Source organism: Camellia sinensis, chromosome 13 (assembly GCF_055761805.1).
Source record: "Camellia sinensis isolate YWXY chromosome 13, ASM5576180v1, whole genome shotgun sequence".
Lineage (NCBI taxonomy): Eukaryota > Viridiplantae > Streptophyta > Magnoliopsida > Ericales > Theaceae > Camellia > Camellia sinensis.
This window is the reverse complement of record NC_138973.1, coordinates 5,565,588-5,583,885: the sequence shown is the minus strand read 5'-3', so window position 1 is coordinate 5,583,885 and position 18,298 is coordinate 5,565,588. Positions and strand designations below refer to the sequence as shown.

General features: G+C 41.8%; 1 long non-coding RNA gene across 1 annotated transcript; it reads right to left on the bottom strand.

The window, feature by feature from the left end:
* Positions 1-13,498: 13,498 nt before the first annotated feature.
* On the bottom strand, positions 13,499-17,126 carry LOC145805900 (uncharacterized). Its single transcript, XR_014348176.1, has 2 exons — positions 15,647-17,126; positions 13,499-14,059 (listed from the first exon to the last, which is right to left on the bottom strand). It is a non-coding gene; the product is annotated as an uncharacterized LOC145805900 (long non-coding RNA).
* Positions 17,127-18,298: the final 1,172 nt, after the last annotated feature.

The following is an 18,298-nucleotide window of genomic DNA, read 5'->3' as shown; positions in this document are numbered from 1 at the left end:
GTTCATTGTTATATGTGTTGAAGCTGAGTTGAATAATAATAATAATAATAAATTATTTCTCCTTCATTTATTTATGGTTTACTGATTGTGGGTTTGCTTCATTCCCACCCTTATAACTTTTTACTTTGTTTATTTAATGAAAAAAAATGTTTTCATTGTTGAATGTGTTAAAGCTGGTTGAATGATAATAATAAAAAAAATTATTTCTCTTGTTTTTTATGTCTTTATATTCAAATTGCAAAACAAAATATTTATGTTTGTTTTTCTATGACCCAAGAGAATGTCTGAGAAGGGGTAGCCCCAAAGCAAAGCTGAAGAATGAAATTTCCAAAAAAAAAAGAAAAAGAAAATAAATCTAATTCACAAATCACTGTAACTGTCTGTACAACCGCATGACCCATTTGCACAATCTGCAACTCGCATTGCGGGTGAACAGGATTTCATTTTTTTCAACCCGCACCCCATGGGACAGGTCGAACTCGACATCCAAACTGAGAGGGTAATTTTTGGAGAGAATTGGACCGAGCTGTAAGATGGACTTTATAGCCCAAAGTGTGAAGGACTCAGTAAAAGGCTGTAATGATATTCCGGCCCAGAAGAAGTATAGTTACTCCGGCCCAGGAGAGGTATGGTTACTCCGGTTAGGAGAGGTGTAATTGCTTCGGCCCAAGATGGTATAAAGCTACTCCGGTCTGGAGGTAACTTGATGTTAGTCCGGTCTCAAAGTTAGTCCGGTTGCGGTGTATTATGGTTAGATCGGTCGTAGCTTGCTACTTAGAAGCTTGGTCTCAGCATACCATGGTTGAACGGGAGAAAACCGAACTAAGGATAGTTCGGCCTACTCTGTGGCTCAGCATAGCCAGTGTTATTTCGGTCACATAGAAGTTCGGCCGTGGTAAAAACCATCCCACTTGGTTTAAGCAGTGGGGGAGGGTGTAAAAGGATAAGCATTATCCTTAGGAGTATGAATCCTAGGAGGACTCTGCATGGAGAAATAAAAGTCCTACTAGGATTATGCCATTCGAAACCTATAAAAGCTCACAAGCACCACCTTGGAGGAGGTAATTGAACACAATTCTTTCTGAGAACATAGAGCTTTGTCTATTTGTCAAGTTTTCTGACTTAGGCATCGGAGAGGTTTCCGGCACACACCCGCCGGCTAGCTCACGTTTGTGTTTTCAGGTGATAAAGCGACGTCGTAAGGAGGAGCGTGGACTTGGTCAACAGGATTATACGAGGAGAATTATTTCCTCCCCGTACAATTGGCGCCGTCTGTGGGAAGAACAGACAAGAACAAAAACCTCTTGACTAAGCTTCTCCTTTCTCTCAAATCAATGGCACACATCGAAGACTTGCCGCAGTCCGCCGTCGACGACTAACTCCAGAAGGGGGCGTAAGGCGAGAAGGATTACCCTCTGTCCCTCCTATGGCAGATCTGGAGCCCCAACAACATAACTCCAGGAGAAGTGGCAGGGGAAGGCGGAATAACAGCCCTCGTCATTCTCAAAGTCCTGACAGGCAAAGGAGGAGGATTGACCCTCAAGCCCTGGAAGATCGCGTAAAGGAGCAAGATGAACTAATTCGGAAGATGGCGGCGGACATGGAAGCATTAAAACGCCAGATGAAGACTAAAGATGTGGCAACAGGAGAGGGGCGCAAGCACAAGACGCCCCCTCGCCACTCAGAGAATCGTAGTAGGAATACTACACCCTCCCAAGGAGAGAGCAGAAGCCTCAGGACAGGCGACACTCATTCCTTATCTTCCAGAACTCGTCACTCCAAGTCTGAGAGGACGAGATCCGAAAGATCATACACTGAAGGAAGCACGTATTGGCCTTCGCACTCACATCAAACCAGATCTAGACAAACAGAGTTGCCCAGGTCATCCGACTTACGAACCGTGCTCGAAGAAAAAGCACGATGCAAGGAGGATGCCAGGGCAAGGGATCCACACCGAGTCTCGGCCTTACAACGGTTGGCTCCTCGGACGCATGGAAGCGTCGAGGTTGGAATGCCAATACCGCAACCGGCCTACGAACCAACGGACAAAGCATTGGCAAGACTACAGACTTCGCTGTTTGTTCCAGCGATCGAAAACGCGCCCCTACCATCGGGCTTCCTTCAGCCGAAATTCACTACCTATGAAGGGAAGACGGACCCGTATTCGCACCTGAGCCACTTTCTCCAAGTCATGGCTGTGTACAGGCGAAACGAGGCCTTAATGTGCATACTCTTCCCGTCAAGTCTTGGCGACCTAGGCTTGACTTGGTTCGAAAAGCTCCCAGAGGGCAGCATAGCCTCCTGGGCCCAATTGGCAGAAGCGTTCGTAACGAGGTTCCGAACAAACACTAAAACGACGGTGGAGATAGACCAGTTACTCTCCATCGACATGGGTGAAAAAGAGACCCTCAGATCTTACAACAGTCGCTACTGGGAGACATTCAACCAGATTGGGGACTGCCCCACCAATCTGGCCATTGCGCAATATAAAAGAGGCCTACCAGTAGGGAACAGACTAAGGGATTCGATTACCATGACACCACTCCTCACCATGGAGGCCCTGATGGAAAGAGTGCATCAGCACATCAGGGTAGAAGAGGATGGCGCACGTGCCAAAACAAAATCTAGTGCAACTACAGTACCAGAAAAGAAGGCCTCAGCAAAGGTCAATGCAGTAGATCGGCAGAATAAAAACGGGCGTAGCAGACGAGATAACGGAGAACACCCAGACAAAAGATGGTTGAGAATCCGCACTGCCATAACAACGGTGTTCAAAAAACCAATATATCGGATTCTGAGCGAAATAAAAGACGAGCCTTTTGTCAAGTGGCTAGCCAAGCTAGGGGAAGCTCAGAAAAATTACGACGACAGATCACGGTGCACCTTCCACAAAGAAAAGGGGCACCGAACTGAGAATTGCACGCCACTGAGACAGCACTTGGAAGAATTGGTGGCAGCAGGCCACTTGGACAAATACATTGAAGGAGGAACGCAACCGGCCCCCCAAGATCATAATGACCATCCCAACAGAATGCCAATCGATGCACCGCCTCAAGATATTATCAATGTCATACATGGAGTTTTTGAACCTAAGCGCGTATGCGAGCTCAGAGGGTCAATCAAAAAAGCTGAGCACTTTAGAGAAGTGCTAGGTGCCCAACCTACCACCAAGAAAGGGAGGACGGAGGCAACAAACGTCATGTCTTTTTCGGATAAAGACCTGGATCGAATATACTGTCCTCACAATGATGCTCTGGTTGTCACTCTCCGAGTCAAAGATTTTGACGTCAAGCGGATTCTGATCGACCAGGGTAGTTCATGTGAGATCATGTACTACGACACATTCAAGCAACTGAAGCTGCAAGACAAAGACTTGGCGCCTGCAGTTTCTCCCCTGATTGGATTCAATTCCATGCCAGAGTGGCCTGTCGGCAAAATAATCCTTCCAGTCAGAGCAGGGAGTGTAACAAAACAAGTGGAGTTCTGGGTATTGAAGGTCCCCTCCACATACAACATCATCTTGGGCAAAACATGGCTGCATGTCATGCGTTCGGTAGCGTCATCATACCATCAGGTAATGCGGTTCCCCAACGACACCGGCATAATCGAAGAAGTCTATGGTGATCAGATCATGTCAAAACAATGCTTCGCCACAGCGAATGGAAGCTAAGCTGCCAAAGGATACGTTCATTCGGTGGAAGAACCAGAAAGTAATGAACTATTCGCGGACGTCGGCAAAGAGGCTGATCAGAAAGCGGTGGAGGACTTGGTGGAGGTAAAAATAGATGAGAAGAACCCGGATAAGTTCTTCTTGCTTGGCTCATCGTTGTCCAGCACTGAGAGATTAGAGGTCCTGGAATTCTTGACCTCTAATATCGAAGTGTTTGCCTGGACACCCTACGACATGCCAGGTATTGATCCAAACTTCATCAGTCACCAACTCAATGTCCACCCATCCGCCAGACCAGTCATCCAACGCACACGCAGATCGGCACTCCACCACGCCGAAATAGTGGCAGAAGAGGTAGGCAACCTGTTGGAGGCAGGAGCAATAAGAGAAGTGCACTACCCAAGATGGATCTCCAACACAGTTGTAGTGCCAAAAAAGAATGGTAAATGGCGTGTCTGCGTCGACTACAAAACAGTCAACAAGGCATGCCCAAAAGATAGCTTTCCTCTACCAAGGATAGATCAACTGGTGGACCTAACGGCAGGGCATAACCGACTTAGCTTTCTGGATGCATACAGAGGCTACCACCAGATCGCCATGCATGAACCAGACCAGGAGGTCACATCCTTCACAACACCAAGGGGGTTATATTGCTACAAGGTCATGCCCTTTGGCCTAAAGAACGCAGGGGCGACATTCCAAAGGATGGTCACTAAGATGTTTGAACCATTGTTAGGCAGAACAATGGAGGCTTACATCGACGACATGGTGGTCAAAAGCAAGGATGAGAATGACCATCTTAAAGATCTAGGCGAGATGTTCCAGATCCTGAAGAAACACAAGTTGCGCCTCAATGCGTCCAAATGCGCATTCGGAGTTGGATCTGGCAAATTTTTGGGCTTCCTGGTGACCAACCGAGGTATAGAAGCAGACCCCTCTCAGATTAAAGCAATCCAGGAATTGGAGAGACCAAACTCAGTCAAAGAAGTGCAGTATCTCACTGGTATGGCAGCTGCGCTCAACCGGTTCATAAGCAGGTCATCAGACAGACTACGACCATTCTTCCAAGCTTTAAAAGCCAAGTTTGAGTGGGATGAAGAATGCGACCGAGCTCTAGAGAGCTTGAAGGAGTACATGTCTTCCCCACCACTACTTGTTACTCCAGTACCTGGTGAAGAACTCTTTTTGTACCTAGCAGTCTCTCAGCACGCAGTCAGCGCAGTGTTGGTTCGTGCAGAAGGAATACAACACTTGCCCATCTTTTATGTCAGCAAGACATTGTTGGGAGCCGAAACAAGGTACTTGCCCTTGGAGAAACTAGCATTAGCATTAATGATGGCATCCAGAAAATTGGCGCACTACTTTCACGCCCACACCATAGTCGTCCTCACAGCCTTTCCACTAAAAGCTCTGTTTGAAAGGGCAAACTTTAGCGGGCGAATTTTGAAGTGGGCAGTAGAGTTGGGACAATTCGACATCAAGTTCCAACCCAAGACTGCAATAAAAGCCCAATCTTTGGCAGACTTCGTCGCAGAGTTTACTCCTGAAAGTCATCATGTCTGCCCAGTCGACCTAACCGACACAACCGAACTAGGGACGGAAGTTGACGCCGGAATAACGCAACCCCTAGTGGAAGGTAGTCAATCAAGCACCAGGGTAGACCATACTAAGGACAACAAGGAAGAGACAAACAAAGGCTCGCCAGCAGTTCAAACAGAGGACGAAGGGCAGACAGCCAACATGCACCTTGAAGAAAACACCATTCTAGACCCCACGACATCATCTGATCCTTCCACTTACTGGAAGTTATTCGTTGGAGAGATGTGGAAACTCTTTGTCGATGGAGCATCCAACCGACATGGTGCAGGGCTTGGCATAGTCCTCATCTCTCCAGACGGCCTGGTTGTAGAGCAAGCAATCAACCTTGGCTTCCCAACATCCAACAATGAAGCGGAGTATGAGGCGCTTCTCGCAGGACTCAAGTCGGCATACTACATGAAGGCCACCGAACTAATGGTATACAGTGACTCTCTTCTGGTGGTAAACCAAATTTCTGGCGAATACGAAGCAAAGGACGACAGAATGGCCAAGTACCAAGAGTTAGTCAGAACAGAGATCAAGAAATTTGATGTAGTAAGGATAGAACAAATTGGCAGGGAGGAAAACAGCTGAGCGGACGAACTAGCAGGCCTTGCCTCAATGGCAGATACATCAATCCCTCATCCATTACTCATCGACTTCTTACCAAGACCAAGCATAGAAGACCCCGAAGCAGAAGAAGTATGTTGCACAGAATTAGGCCCTTCTTGGATGGATCCCATCATCCTATTCCTAAAAGACGGCATCCTACCAGAAGAGAAAAAAGAAGCCAACAGAATAAGAGCAAAGTCGTAGCGATTTTGGCTATCTCCATCTTTGGCACTTTACAAGAAGTCATTCTCAGGGCCTTACCTAAAATGTGTTCATCCCAGCAAAGTAGAAGCATTCTTGTTCGAAATACACGAAGGGGTGTGTGGAAGTCACCAAGGGGGAAGGTCGCTCGCTTACAGGGCTATTTCGCAAGGATATTGGTGGCCCTATATGCAAGCAGACTCAGAAAAATATGTGAAGAGGTGTGAGAAATGCCAAAAATTCGCGCACCAAATACATCAACCAGCAAGAGAACTCCTACCATTAACTAGCCCATGGCCTTTCGCAATGTGGGGCTTGGACATAGTAGGACCACTTCCAACAGCACCCGGCGGCAGAAAATTCTTTCTCGCAGCAACAGACTACTTCACAAAGTGGGTGGAAGTAGAAGCATTGGCATCAATCAAAGAAAAAGACGTGAAGAAGTTTGTTTGGCAGAATATCATCACTCGGTTTGGCATACCAAAAGCACTGATCTCAGACAATGGTACTCAGTTCGACGGCAGAATCTTCAGAAGCTTTTGTGAAGAGTACAAGATAGAGTTCTACAATTCTACACCGGCATATCCTCAAGCAAATGGGCAAGCAGAAGCATCAAATAAAGTCGTCTTGGATGGACTAAAGAAAAGGCTAGAGAAAGCAAAAGGCAAGTGGGCAGATGAACTTCCTCACGTCTTATGGGCTTACCGCACCACGCCTCGGCGATCAACTGGAGAAACACCATTCTCCTTAGCCTATGGAATGGAAGCAGTAATCCCACTAGAAGTTGGCCTCCCCACAATTCGAAGCGAAAATTTTGATCCAAACTTAAATGGAGAAGCCATAGCCTTAGAACTCGACCTTGCAGAAGAAAGAAGAGAAAGAGCACTAGTCCACATCGCCTCATACCAACGAGAGTTAATCAGAAAATACAGCAAAAAGGTTCATCCAAGACAATTCAAGATTGGGGATTGGGTACTACGCAAAGTAATGGGAAACACCTTGATCCCAGGAGACGGCAAGTTAGGCCCAAATTGGGAAGGTCCTTATAAGGTGGTTGGGTTAGCAGGCAAAGGGGCATACCACCTAGAAGACAAGGATGGCAAGGCAATCCCTAGGCCATGGAATACGGCCAATCTCAAGTTATTTTACTTTTAGCCTTTCTTTTTCAAACATATGTAATTTTTTCTTCCTTCAATAAAATGAGAAATTCTTTTTAGCAGAAGTTGTTCCTGGTAAAAGTTAGCTTTAGTAAAGATTAGGCGCATTGCAAGCATTTTATTCTAAGTTAGCCGGAAAAACTAACTTAGGAGTTGGCTGGAATAAACCAACACCCTTCCTAAGCCCAGGATAAGGATCCAGGCTGCAGGACATTTGGTCGGAATAACCAAATACTATAAGTTGGCTGGAAAAACTAACTTCGATGGTTGGCTGGAATAAACCAACACCTGTTACTTTTCAGCCGAAGTAAGTGCAAGGCTGAAGAGTGGTTGGCTGGAATAAACCAACACTTGTTACTCTTCAGCCGAAGTAAGTGCAAGGCTGAAGAGTGGTTGGCTGGAATAAACCAACACCTGTTACTCTTCAGCCGAAGTAAGTGCAAGGCTGAAGAGTGGTTGGCTAGAATAAACCAACACTTGTTACTCTTCAGCCGAAGTAAGTGCAAGGCTGAAGAGTGGTTGGCTGGAATAAACCAACACTTGTTACTCTTCAGCCGAAGTAAGTGCAAGACTGAAGAGTGGTTGGCTGGAATAAACCAACACTTGTCACTCTTCAGCCAAAATAAGTGCAAGGCTGAAGAGTGGTTGGCTGGAATAAACCAACACTTGTTACTCTTCAGCCGAAGTAAGTGCAAGGCTGAAGAGTGGTTGGCTGGAATAAACCAACACTTGTTACTCTTCAGCCGAAGTAAGTGCAAGGCTGAAGAGTGGTTGGCTGGAATAAACCAACTCTTGTTACTCTTCAGCCGAAGTAAGTGCAAGGCTGAAGAGTGGTTGGCTGGAATAAACCAACACTTGTTACTCTTCAGCCGAAGTAAGTGCAAGGCTGAAGAGTGGTTGGCTGGAATAAACCAACTCTTGTTACTCTTCAGCCAAAGTAAGTGCAAGGCTGAAGAGTGGTTGGCTGGAATAAACCAACACTTGTTACTCTTCAGCCGAAGTAAGTGCAAGGCTGAAGAGTGGTTGGCTGGAATAAACCAACACTTGTTACCCTTCAGCCATAGTAAGGGTATGGCTGAAATTGGATTGATTGGATTAAGCACTTTGTACTCCTCAGCCGAAGTGATTATATCGGCTAAAGGAGCGGTTGGCTGGTAAGCATAGTTTAACCAGCCAAAACCGAAATAACAGTTGGAGTAAATAGAAGACATTACAAGTGCAAGCATATGAATTAGAAACCGGAATAAGAGTCGACAAAATCTTCATTCATTGAAAAGCAAGTACAAAGCAAGGACCGAAGCCCGGTTACAAAGACGAAATAACAAAAGAAAAAGTACAAAGTCAAGAAAAGAGTTCTTGTATTTCGGCGTCAAAAGCCGCATCTCCATCAACTTGAAGACCGGTCTCAGGAGGAAGTTCACTCTCGACTGCCAGGATGGTTTCGGTTGGAACCACGGTTTCATTTGGTTGATCAACAGGTGGGTCCTCTACCATGGGCTCCAACCGAAGTAATGGGTCTGCACTAACAACCGGAATGTCTTCAGGAGCAGAGGAGTCATCAGAATCTGAGTCCTCCAGAAACTCTTGCTGCAAGGCGTCTGCATACTCCGCAAGGGACTTCGGTATAAAGTAAGCTGGAGGGTCGAAGACCTCGGTCTGTTGATCATGACCGAGCTTCTCCACAGCCGCCCTCCAGCCACACTTAAAGAACAGCTCCTTGGCGGCGTCGCATTGTTTGACATAGGCGTCTTCTGCCTCCTTATAACCTTGCTTGTGCCCCTCCTTTTCGGCTTCCTCCACGCCCTTTTTTAGTTGGCTTATTTCGGTATCTTTTCTTCTTTCAAGTTTTACCAGCTCACGCAGGTATTTGTCCTTCATAGCAATGGCCGCTTTCTGCCTTTCTGCCTCCGTCGAACTAACCAGATCGGTAAGACGGCCGTTCTCCGCTTGTAGTTCGGCCACTCTCTTTTCGGCTTCTTCTAGCTCGGCTGCTTTTGCTTCGGCTTCAGCCATTGCCTGCCTTGTGGCTTTTCTGAGTTCTTGGACTTTCTTGTAAGTAATGTTGTTCTTCTGTAAGGCCTAACAAAACAAAGACTTCTCTTAAGCCGAAGTAAAAGTTGGAAATTAGACAAAAGAAACGGACAGAGCTATACCAAGATCATGGACTTCGATGCGGACCGAATTGACTTCATTTCGGTGTTTAATTGTTTTAAGTGGTGCTCCATGTCCTTGGGGAGGCACACACTTTTGGCCAGGTTAAAGGCCAATTGGTGATCTTTTTCAGCCACAACCGAGTCAGTAGCTTTGATGTCTCGGTCGTTGAAGGTCAGCGGCGGAGCCCATTTCGGAGATTCAGCTCGGTCAGTTTGCTTCGGTTGGAGGGCTGGTTGAGGACTTTGGGGGATGGATTCAACCTCATCGACAAGTTGCTGATCGGTCGATGTAGATCGGGCACGTTTGGAAGGACGAGATGAAGAAGGCTGCTGAGAAGGGAGGGCCACAACGGCAGGCTGCGTTTCTAAGGATGGTTGCACTTCGGCCCTGGTTGTTGCGGTCAGGAGGGCCCTCACTCTGCTTTTCTTCGCCATCTCTTCTTCAGCTGTTAATGGGACAAGTCGTATTTCGGGCAAGTTTGGGTCCGGTTCAGGTGCTTCCTCTAAAAGGAAATCGGTCACTCGGGCCTTTCGACGACCGCTATATCGGTAAGTCGGTTCAAAGTTTAGAAGCTTGGCCCAACTCCTTTCTTTACACCGTAGTGCGGCTCGCAAAATCGCAAGGTTGGGATAGCTATAAAGGGAACGGAGGTGGGCGAAATCTGCAAAAAGAGAAGTGTTAGTTCGGCTAATAGACTAAAAAAACCGAAATAACATACAAAGAAGAAGACCGAAGTTAAAATTACCGGGCTCTCCCTTTTTCCAATTTATAGGTCGGCCAGGAATTTGGGCTTGGAAATCCTCAAAGTTCCCAGAGACCCAGAAAAAATCATCGTCATTAAGGTCTTTGTCCTGTGTGTGTTTAACTATCTTCTCTCGGCGGCGGCGAATCCTAAGGTAATAGACCCACCCAGCATCTTTTGAGCCGATGGAGTATTGGTGGAAAATTTCGGCCAGGCCGAGGTTTAGTCCGGTTTGGTGGTTCAGTGCGGCTATTCCCATTATAATGCGATATGTATTGGTGGACAGTTGGGTGGGGCATAATCTAGTCTGCCTAAAAAATTCACAGATCAATGGTTGGACAGGAAACCGTAGTCCGGTTTCTATTATGGATTGGAGGGTAAAAGGGACGAAGCCTTCTTTTTCCCATGGAATAACATCTTTTTCAGCCAAACTCAGATGAACGTCTTCAGGAATATGGTAATCTTTCCTAAATTCGGCCATACCACCAGGGGTCTCAACTAGATACCTATACTTACCCATCTGATGTATAATTTACTTATAATTTATATCGGTGCAAAAATCGTGCTCAGTAGCTCGGTTGAGCGCACGCAGGAGTGCCTGGGTAACCTAAGTCTGCAAAGTAGAAAACAGAGGGGGTTAAAGCACTGATCGTTGGACCGTGCTACAATTTAAAAGCAAGATATAAGAGCCCTACTTCGGCCTCAAAAAACTGGTTCTATCTCGGTTCATCAAAAGGTTTGGTAGCTCGGTTTGGGCAGGTTGCTCGGTAGACCGGTTTAACGTCTAGGGGCAGCTTTCTGATTTCGGTCTAAAAAAACTAAGAAAGCTGGTTTAGCCCCAAGGCCAAAATCGGTTGCAGTATGAATAAAGTTACTTCGGTTAAGCCTCTAGGGGCGGCTTTCTGAGTTCGGTTTAGGAACTAAGAAAGCCTGCTTGGCCCCAAAAGATTAGTTCGGTTGAAATCCAAGGTTCCTAGTTTGATATGTTTGAAACCCGGTGATCTAATTTCGGCTAGAATGAATCAGGCGTTGGTGACTCTTTGAGTCTCTACAAGTTGTAGTTCGGCTATTAACTGAAGTGATCTACCAATATTGGACAAACAGTATCCTAGTTCGGCTGTTATGAGATTTTGGATCTAAGAGTGGTTTTTCTACATAATAGTTCATACACACTTGAAGTTCTACTGGTTTTTTTTATAAAAGTGCAGAAGCAAAAACAAAAATATATAAATGTGTTTTGCAAAAAACATACAAAACAAGATATACAGATGCGAAAAGCAAAACAGAGCAAGAAAGAAAGTAGATTTGCTTACTAGATTAGAGAAAAAGGGACTGAAGATGAAAACTGTTGCAGTAAAGGAAGAGCACGAACGGCAAGAACACAGAAAGAGAAGACGAAGAATAGTGAAGGTGAATGGTTCAGAGGCAGAAAGATTATTTTGTGAAAGAGGAGAAAGAAAAAAGCGGCAAAAAAGGGCGGGACTGTTCAAAAAGTTCGAAGTACGAAGGCGGCGTGATAACAGCTCACGGCCTATCAGAGCCCGCCACGTGGCAAGGGAAAGGGAAGCGTTACAGTCGTGATTGAAGAGACGTTTTTGACCGAACGAAGTAAAGCCCGAAGTAAAATTAGCTCGGTCGGAGAGCTCGAGGGTTTTTTCGCTCGGCTGGAGAGGCTAAAGGGTTTTTAGCTCGGCCGGAAAGGCTTAATAAACTCTAGCTCGGCCAGTAGACTGGTAATCCCAATCACGCTGTGCAGATGGAATTAAGGGGCAATTGAGAGGGTAATTTTTGGAGAGAATTGGACCGAGCTGTAAGATGGACTTTATGGCCCAAAGTGTGAAGGACTCAGTAAAAGGCCGTAATGATATTCCGGCCCAGAAGAAGCATAGTTACTCCGGCCCAGGAGAGGTATGGTTACTCCGGTTAGGAGAGGTGTAATTGCTTCGGCCCAAGATGGTGTAAAGCTACTCCGGTCTGGAGGTAACTTGATGTTAGTCCGGTCTCAAAGTTAGTCCGGTTGCGGTGTATTATGGTTAGATCGGTCGTAGCTTGCTACTCAGAAGCTTGGTCTCAGCATACCATGGTTGAACGGGAGAAAACCGAACTAAGGATAGTTCGGCCTACTCTGTGGCTCAGCATAGCCAGTGTTATTTCGGTCACATAGAAGTTCGGCCGTGGTAAAAACCATCCCACTTGGTTTAAGCAGTGGGGGAGGGTGTAAAAGGATAAGCATTATCCTTAGGAGTATGAATCCTAAGAGGACTCTGCATGGAGAAATAAAAGTCCTACTAGGATTATGCCATTCGAAACCTATAAAAGCTCACAAGCACCACCTTGGAGGAGGTAATTGAACACAATTCTTTCTGAGAACATAGAGCTTTGTCTATTTGTCAAGTTTTCTGACTTAGGCATCGGAGAGGTTTCCGGCACACACCCACCGGCTAGCTCACGTTTGTGTTTTCAGGTGATAAAGCAACGTCGTAAGGAGGAGCGTGGACTTGATCAACAGGATTATACGAGGAGAATTATTTCCTTCTCGTACACAAACCATACAGAATCAATCCGTGACCATTTCTAATTTTTAATTATGATCAAAGTAGTTTTTTACTATGACTCAAGTAATATTTGATTATGATCTTTGTAATTCCTTTGATTATGACTAAAGTGCCTTGATTATGGTACAAAATAATATTAAAATTATAAAATGTTGTAACTTGCGCAGATACAAAAATTAAATGTGGATAGTAGAATCTCCCTAAACCTTTCATAATATACTTGGCCTTTAAGTATATATATAGAACTTTAAGCCTTTGTTTGCAATCTGGGTTTTAGTTGAGGCATGTTTAAGTCCTGGAGGTTGGCGAATGTGTGAGATAGATATGCTTGTATATGTGAGTACGGTTTAGCTCAACGGGCCATGCCAACAAGCAGGCCAGGTTCGAAATCTTAGGCCCAAATTCAACCCAAGTTTTATATGGGCTGGGTCAACTCTTTAGGGCTATTTTGGGAAGTGGGTTAAAAGTTACTTCTCAGCTTTTAATCTATTTTCTTCTCTCACAAAAAAACTAAAAAAAATCAAAAAATAACTCTTTAATCATTTTTTCAAAACACTTGGATCACGTAAAATCCTACCAGGCTGAATTGAATCGTCTGGGCGGTGGACATATGGCCAAATGATGACTCCTGCATATCAGGGAAATTTTATGACACACGTACTATATATTAGTTATGGTGTTTTGTAATATTTGGTTGTGGTTCAAGTGGTTTGTAGTAACAACTAATTGTGGTTGTGGGGCTCAATTTGTTATTTTTTTTTTTGTTTTTTTGGGTCAATGATTGATCATGACTTATTGTAGTTGTGATTTTAGTAGGAGTGGGTAATGATTTATCCGCCGAACGCAACTTGTTTAAATTGATCTTACCCGCATAATTCCGATCCTACTTGCATGCATAAACAGGACGGGTGCAAGTCTATTTTTACATACAGAATCGGATTCGGGTTAAATCCGACCCTACCGGTACAAATCTGTATTCGCCCACAAATTATGTTTAAAATAAATAAAAAATTCCCTCACATATTAAACTAAAAAATCCTCACTCTCTCTCTTTGGTCCTTCTCTCTCTCTCTACCCAGCTCTTTCTCTCTCTTATCTCGCACTTCTCTCTCTCTCTCTCTCACATCTCGCCTACCTCCCTCTCTTCTCTCATCCCCGTCGCCGTCACCACCACCATCTCTTGTCCCCTTGCTCGCCGTCTCTTTCCTCTCATCCCCATCGCCATCTCTCTTCTCTCTTCTACTGTCGCCGTCGTCTTTCGCAGATCAACCCCTGCGCCATCACGTCCAGCACATCAATCCAGCCATGCCGTTGGTTGCTCGCCACCGTCCCCTCCTCTTCTCCCTATTGCCGTCGCCCAATCGCAAATCAAATCTGGAAGATGTACAAACTGAAAAAAAAAAAAAAAAAAAATCATTGCTCAAAGTAACTTTTTGTTTTGTTTAATAAAAAAATGTTTTCATTGTTGCTTGTGTTAAAGCTGGGTTGAATAATAACAATAAAAAAATTATTTCTCCATTTATTTATGGTTTGCTGATTGTGAGTTTGCTTTGTTCCTACGCTTGTAACTTTTTACTTTGTTTATTGATGACAAGTTAAAAAAAAAGTTAAAAAGTAAAAAATTTATTTAAAAAATTTAAAAGCTATCATTATTTATTAAAAGTAAAAAATTACGACGGTACAATTCTCAATTTTAATTTTTTCTTACACACTAATTTATATAATTTTTTAATATATATATTTTTTATAAAAAATTAAAAAATTAATTCAAATATTCATATTTTTTTTCTTAATTTTTAATTTAAAAAAATAAAAAATACACTTATTTAGAATATCTCAATAAATTATTAATAATAAAAAAAATGTGTTCATTGTTATATGTGTTGAAGCTGAGTTGAATAATAATAATAATAAATTATTTCTCCTTCATTTATTTATGATTTACTGATTGTGGGTTTGCTTCATTCCCACCCTTATAACTTTTTACTTTGTTTATTTAATGAAAAAAAATGTTTTCATTGTTGAATGTGTTAAAGCTGGTTGAATGATAATAATAAAAAAAATTATTTCTCTTGTTTTTTATGTCTTTATATTCAAATTGCAAAACAAAATATTTATGTTTGTTTTTCTATGGCCCAAGAGAATGTCTGAGAAGGTGTAGCCCCAAAGCAAAGCTGAAGAATGAAATTTCCAAAAAAAAAAAAGAAAAAGAAAAAGAAAAAAATCTAATTCACAAATCACCGTAACTGTCTGTACAACCGCATGACCCACTTGCACAATCCGCAACTCGCATTGCGGGTGAACAGGATTTCATTTTTTTAACCCGCACCCCATGGGACAGGTCGAACTCGACATCCAAACTATACAGAATCAATCCGTGACCATTTCTAATTTTTAATTATGATCAAAGTAGTTTTTTACTATGACTCAAGTAATATTTTATTATGATCTTTGTAATTCCTTTGATTATGACTAAAGTGCCTTGATTATGGTACAAAATAATATTAAAATTATAAAATGTTGTAACTTGCGCAGATACAAAAATTAAATGTGGATAGTAGAATCTCCCTAAACCTTTCATAATATACTTGGCCTTTAAGTATATATATAGAACTTTTTCACATTGAAAATGCAGAACACTTGGAAAAGAGGAGTCACTATCAAAAAGAGGAGTCGTGCAAGGATTGAACACTTGTTAAGAAAATAGAACAAATAAAACCATGAGTTCAAAAAAATAAAACCATAGTCAGAGATCCATCTTGCATTCTTTTAAACTTGAGATTTCTTTCTTTTTATTTTTATTTTTATTTTTTAAAATTTTATTTTTTCTTTCTATAAATGCGCAATTCTTCCGTTAGTTTACTGTAAACTCTGCCAAATTCTCAGCGTTAGATCAATGCATTTTTTACTTGCCAGGGAAAAAAAATTGCAAAAGAATGGTTGAAAAAAAATTAAATGCAAAGGAAATGGAATTTACTTTATTGAAAAAAAGTTGGGCCAAAAGCCCCTTTCCTTTTTCTTGAATTTACCATTTTGTCGCTTTCTTCCCTCTTCCTCCTCATCTCGTCCCCTCTTCCTCCTCCCTTTGCAACTTCAGTGGTCGATGACCCGCTGCCGGCCGCCACTTCCATGCCTCTTCCTCGCCACCCCTCTCCTGTCATCCCTATCACTGCCCTACCCATCAACATTTTTCATACAAAAACTAGTCACCACAACCCTCTCCAACGTTCTCCTCATTATGATCCCAAAACTCCCAATCCCCATTGCTATGAAACTTGGTTTGGTGTAAGTGCGACTTGTGCTCAGTGTAAGCAAAACATGTATACGGGTGCATGTGCGATCTGTAATACATAGGTTGCACGAGGAGCAGATGGGGTTTTTTTTTCACATTAGATTTAAAGACTTTTGGTGATGTTAGAATTATTGGAGACATCACAATCAAAATTAATTGGGAATATGGAGGGGCTACAAAAATTTTGGTTTCCAAAAGTGAAATTTATTGTAGTGATTATATTAGCCACCAAACACTTCCTCCCAAACCAATTCCCAACACATACATACACACACTCAGAGAGAGAGAGAGAGAGAGAGAGAGAGAGAGAGAGAGAGAGAGAGAGAGAGAGAGAGAGAGAGAGAGAGAGAGAGAGAGAGAGAGAGAGAGAGAGAGAGAGAGGACTCTGAACAATAAAAGTTGTATAATCATCAAGGCAAAGATGCCATTATGAACGACGAGCGAACCAACTAAATTCTCTTCATCATCCTCTTCTCTTCCCAATCTAAGGAATGCAAGAATTGAAATGGAATAGACTATATAGTATTAGTAATTAAGAATAAAAACGTCTTGCATATATATTAACAAATAAACACACAAACAAAGGAAGAGAGGACTTAAAATAATAAAAGTGATATATCGTCAACGCCAAAATACCATTAGAAATGACAAGTGAACCAACTAAATCCTTATTACTGTCCTCTTCTCTCCCCAATCTAACAAATACAAGAATTGAAATGGAATAGACTACAGAGTAATTAAGAATAAAAACCTCTTACATATATATTAACATATAAGCACACATAGACTTAGGAGAGAGGATTCAGAATAGTAAAAGTGGTATATTGTCAAGGCAAAGATGGCATTAGGAACGACGAGCGAACCAACTAAATCCTCTTCACTATTCTCTTCTCTCCCTAATCTAAGGAATACAATAATTGAAATGGAATAGAAAAACACACACACATAGAGAGAGAGAGAGAGGCGATTCAAAATAGTAGAAGCGGTATATTGTCAAGGCAAAGATGCCATTATAAACAACGAGCAAACTAACTAAATCCTCATCACCGTCCTCTTCTCTCTCCAATCTAAGAAATACAAGAATTGAAATGAAATATATTATAGAGAGTAATTAAGAATAAAAACCTCTTACATATACATTAACAAACAAACAGATGGAGAGATGAGTTGCAGAATGAGAGAGGTCTGCTTATATGGCTTCTTGGCTGCCTTGTCAACAAAGGCATGGAATATTTTAACAAAAAGAAAATAATTGCTTTGGTCCAAAGTTGGACTATCGCAGCGTTGAAAAATAATAGTATTACTCTATGGAGCATGCGCACAATTGTTTATTTAGAAAACAAAGCTTATCAAAAATAAATATATATATATATATATATTATGAGAGTAGTTTATTTTTATTTATTTTTATACTCTTTATAAAAAAGATATGTATTGAATTTTATTGCATATCTCTTTTTTTTATTATAATATGACTTATTCAAAAAAAAAATAATAATAATAAATAAATAAATAGTAATAGCTCTCCTCTATCTTCAATGACATTTTACTTTGATGTGAAAGATAATGAGTTATATCGTTATGTATACTTTTTATTTATTTATATAACATTATTCATAATAATTATAAACAAACAAAATATATACTGATGGTTTGTTTGACCTGTAAGTTTTGTTGTTTTAAAATAAAAACTCGTCTGAATCGTAATGTCCAAATTGCCACCGACATCTCATTTTGTTGAATGATACCATATAATTTTTATTAAAAGAATAACATTTTCCCAATGTATATACATATACATGCTTTCGTATGCTCCTATTTTGGCTTCAAATTGCTTGTATTTTTATTTATTTATTTTAGTTTTCTTTTTAATTTTGGGTTTCAAAGTCTTTGTTTGGAATGTGAGTTGATTTTTTGACTTTTTAGCTATTTTAGCTTAAAATTAAAAAGTCTCGTTTAGGATTTTTTTTGAGAGAAAAAATAAAATAATTATGGTTTGAATGTGACATTTTGTTTTATTGACTTTTTAGGCTATTTTGGATTGTTTTGAAAAGTTAGTTAAAAGTTGACTTTTTAACTTTTTTGACTTTCTTTAACAAGTGTAAAAAAGTAAAGAGATAATGTAACCCAAAATAAGTTAAAAATCGAAAAGTAATTTTTTACTTTATTCTTTTTTTTTTTTTTTTTTGGTCTTTTTATGATTAAAATAACCAAGTAACTCATGCCAAACATAATCAAATTTAGTTTTTGTGTGATGTGCACGCATGTTAGGACCAAATATGCAAAGTATGCAAACTGCCCAAGGCAAATCTGAAGTTCAACAATTGAATATTATAC